Source organism: Cucurbita moschata, unplaced genomic scaffold (genome assembly GCF_002738365.1).
Source record: "Cucurbita moschata cultivar Rifu unplaced genomic scaffold, Cmos_1.0 Cmo_Scf00046, whole genome shotgun sequence".
NCBI lineage: Eukaryota > Viridiplantae > Streptophyta > Magnoliopsida > Cucurbitales > Cucurbitaceae > Cucurbita > Cucurbita moschata.
This window is the reverse complement of record NW_019268562.1, coordinates 1,797,886-1,801,845: the sequence shown is the minus strand read 5'-3', so window position 1 is coordinate 1,801,845 and position 3,960 is coordinate 1,797,886. Positions and strand designations below refer to the sequence as shown.

General features: G+C 35.9%; 2 non-coding genes across 2 annotated transcripts; both read right to left on the bottom strand.

The window, feature by feature from the left end:
- Positions 1-944: 944 nt before the first annotated feature.
- On the bottom strand, positions 945-1,018 carry TRNAI-AAU. Its single transcript has one exon. It is a non-coding gene; the product is annotated as a tRNA-Ile (tRNA).
- A 2,650-nt stretch (positions 1,019-3,668) lies between these two features.
- Positions 3,669-3,740, bottom strand: TRNAQ-UUG. Its single transcript has one exon. It is a non-coding gene; the product is annotated as a tRNA-Gln (tRNA).
- Between the last annotated feature and the right edge of the window lie 220 nt (positions 3,741-3,960).

Genomic DNA, 3,960 nt, shown 5'->3' with positions numbered 1-3,960 from the left:
GATATCGGAGACGAGAAAATCGAAGAAGGAATCTAGATCGAACACGCGATCGGCGAACGAGCCAAAGAAACTTCCAGATCATCAGAAGGAGAATAGAGATTTAGAGCAACAACCAAAATCTGCTGTGGATAAATCTGTGGAGAAGTCTCAGTTGCAGACGTTGAAATCGCTAAACGAGCGCCTTTTGAAGGACAAAGTAGAGATTGGAAAAGAAAAGAAAGCTTTTAGAAATGGAGATTGAAAGGTTAAAGAAGGAAGTGGCGGAGCTGAGTGAGAGTTCTTTCTGTCTGAAATAGGAGAAGGAAGAGAATGGGAAGGTAATTTCTGAGCTTGTGAAGAGAATTGAAGAAGTTGTGAAGAAAGAGAGGTCAGTTGCTGATGAGTCGTGGGTTTAAAACCGGAGGTGCGCGCTAGGAAGTTAAATTCTTTACATTGAAGCGTGGCACCATGCGGATCGGGTCAAACAGGGTTAGACGTGGGCGTGGGTCGGAAGAGCTACTGCGTGTCGCATATCGAGTGGAGACGCGTCACTTTACAACGTGCCTGAAGCATTTTTCCACCTAATCGTCAATACGTGTCCCTCAGGCTATCTGACGCGCTTTCCCTCCCGCAAGTCGACATATGGCTTGCCGGAAAATTTTCTCTACTGACCTTTGCATTGATGAATTTTGCCTTCAAAGTCAGTTCATTTACCTCCTTCTTGTTCCTTAAAGGACTCTCAGAAATCCAGAGTTTCATGCTTCATAGAAGAACATATCGAACGGTTCAGATCTAAAGAAAAAGGTGTGAAAGTCATTTACCTCCTTCATATCGAACGGCTCAGATCCTTCTTGTTCCTGAATGGACTCTCAGAAATCCACCAATGTCATCCTTGAGAACATATTGGCTCAGATCCGTCTTTTTAACTCGTATCATGAAAAGATATCATTAAAAATTAATGAAATTGGCCCATGCAGGTGTCGAACCTGCGACCTTCGCGTTATTAGCACGACACTCTAACCAACTGAGCTAATAGGCCATAGGTTTTATGCACATTGTAGATCAATAGTTCCTAATTGAGTCAATCGAGTTTAGGTTACATAATTTTATGCATAATAAAATTAAAACTTCAAGTCGTTATCTTTAAAGTTCGTAGTGTTGTAACCCCATATCATGAAAAGATATTATTATGAATTAATGAAATTTGGCCTATGTGAGTGTCAAACCTACAACCTTCACATTATTAACACAATAATTAACCAACTGAGCTAATAGGTTTTATGCACATTATAGATCGTTGGCTCCTAAATAAGTCAATCGAGTTTCGTTTACATAACTTTATGCATAATAAACTTTAAAAAAAAGTTCACAGTGTTTTAACTCATATCATGAAAAGATATTATTAAAAATTAATGAAATTGGCCCATGCAAGTGTCGAACCTACTACCTTCGTGTTATTAGCACGATGCTCTAACCAACTAAGGTAATAGGCCATAGGTTTTATGCACATTGTAGATCAATAGTTCCTAATTTAGTCAATCGAGTTTAGGTTACATAATTTTATGCATAATAAACTTAAAACTTTAAGTCATTATCTTTAAAGTTCGTAATGTTGTAACCCCGTATCATGAAAAGATATTATTAAGAAGAAATGAAATTGGCCCATGCAAGTGTCAAACCAATGACCTTCACATTATTAGCATGACGTTCTAACCAACTAAGCTAATAGGCCATAGGCTTTATGCACATTGTAGATCGGTAGCTCCTCATTCAGTCAATCGAGTTTCGCTTACATAATTTTATGCCTAATAAACTTAAAACTATAAGTGATTATCTTCTAGTATCATTAAATATATCATTATTGAGAATTAATGAAATTGGCCCATGCAGGTATTATCTTCTTTTGATTCTTGGGATTACCTTACGCTTTTAAAACGCATAGAGAAATTTCCACACCCTTATAAACAATGTTTCCCTCTCCAACTGTTGTGGGATCTCACAATCCACCCTCTTTGAATAGAGGTATCAAGTTGGCTTAAGGGCTCATCTTGTTATCTTTTTTGTCTCTGATTAGCCTCCTAATCGATATGAACAATATTACAAAACAAGTCTAGAAACCTTGTTCAATATCTGATTCATAAAAATTACTTAAGCTATGGGAAATTAGTAAAACAAGTCTAGAAACCTTGTTCAATATCTGATTCATAAAAATTACTTAAGCTATGGGAAATTAGTGAGCCAAGTCTAGAAACCTTGTTCAATATCTGATTCATAAAAATTACTTAAGCTATGGGAAATTAGTGAGCCCAACAACATCATTTTGTTCAATATCTGATTCATAAAAATTACTTAAGCTATGGGAAATTAGTGAGCCCAACAACATCATTCTAACTCAGATCTGATTCATAAAAATTACTTAAGCTATGGGAAATTAGTGAGCCCAACAACATCATTCTAACTCAGATCTCGTGTTGGTATTAATGTTGGAATAACTTAGATATAACATTCAACATGAATTCAAACCTTCCTAATTTCTTACAGGTGATTTAGTTTCTTCCTTTAACTAGATCATGACTTGATTAGTCTATATGTATTACTTTATCTTTTAAGTCACACAGACTCCAAATCTTGCTAAAGTATCCAATCATTGACCACTTTGCCTCGTACAACCTCAAAGCTTCCTCTTACTATTTGTGCATAAACATCTTTAAAAAAAAAAAAGGTCCCACCGAAGTATCCAATCATTGACCACTTTGCCTCGTACAACCTCAAAGCTTCCTCTTACTATTTGTGCATAAACATCTTTAAAAAAAAAAAAGGTCCCACCGAAGTATCCAATCATTGACCACTTTGCCTCGTACAACCTCAAAGCTTCCTCTTACTATTTGTGCATAAACATCTTTAAAAAAAAAAAAGGTCCCACCGAAGTATCCAATCATTGACCACTTTGCCTCGTACAACCTCAAAGCTTCCTCTTACTATTTGTGCATAAACATCTTTAAAAAAAAAAAAGGTCCCACCGAAGTATCCAATCATTGACCACTTTGCCTCGTACAACCTCAAAGCTTCCTCTTACTATTTGTGCATAAACATCTTTAAAAAAAAAAAAGGTCCCACCGAAGTATCCAATCATTGACCACTTTGCCTCGTACAACCTCAAAGCTTCCTCTTACTATTTGTGCATAAACATCTTTAAAAAAAAAAAAGGTCCCACCGAAGTATCCAATCATTGACCACTTTGCCTCGTACAACCTCAAAGCTTCCTCTTACTATTTGTGCATAAACATCTTTAAAAAAAAAAAAGGTCCCACCGAAGTATCCAATCATTGACCACTTTGCCTCGTACAACCTCAAAGCTTCCTCTTACTATTTGTGCATAAACATCTTTAAAAAAAAAAAAGGTCCCACCGAAGTATCCAATCATTGACCACTTTGCCTCGTACAACCTCAAAGCTTCCTCTTACTATTTGTGCATAAACATCTTTAAAAAAAAAAAAGGTCCCACCGAAGTATCCAATCATTGACCACTTTGCCTCGTACAACCTCAAAGCTTCCTCTTACTATTTGTGCATAAACATCTTTAAAAAAAAAAAAGGTCCCACCGAAGTATCCAATCATTGACCACTTTGCCTCGTACAACCTCAAAGCTTCCTCTTACTATTTGTGCACAAACATCTTTAAAAAAAAAAAGGTCCCACCGAAATTTGAACTCGGGTTACTAGATTCAAAGTCCAATGTCCTAACCACTAGACCATGGGACCACAAATTTGTAAAGATTTGTGTCATTAATATATGAACTTTGAAACGAATAATATTGTGTCTTTGTTTTTAGTTCTATATTTGATAGGGTTTCAACGCATTAAAATTAATTAAATTATTAGATCATTTGTACAATTATTCAACCATTCTTCTTCACTCATTCCTATCCTACTATACTAGATTTCACAGAAAGGTTATTTTGAAACAAATTTAACGTTAAAA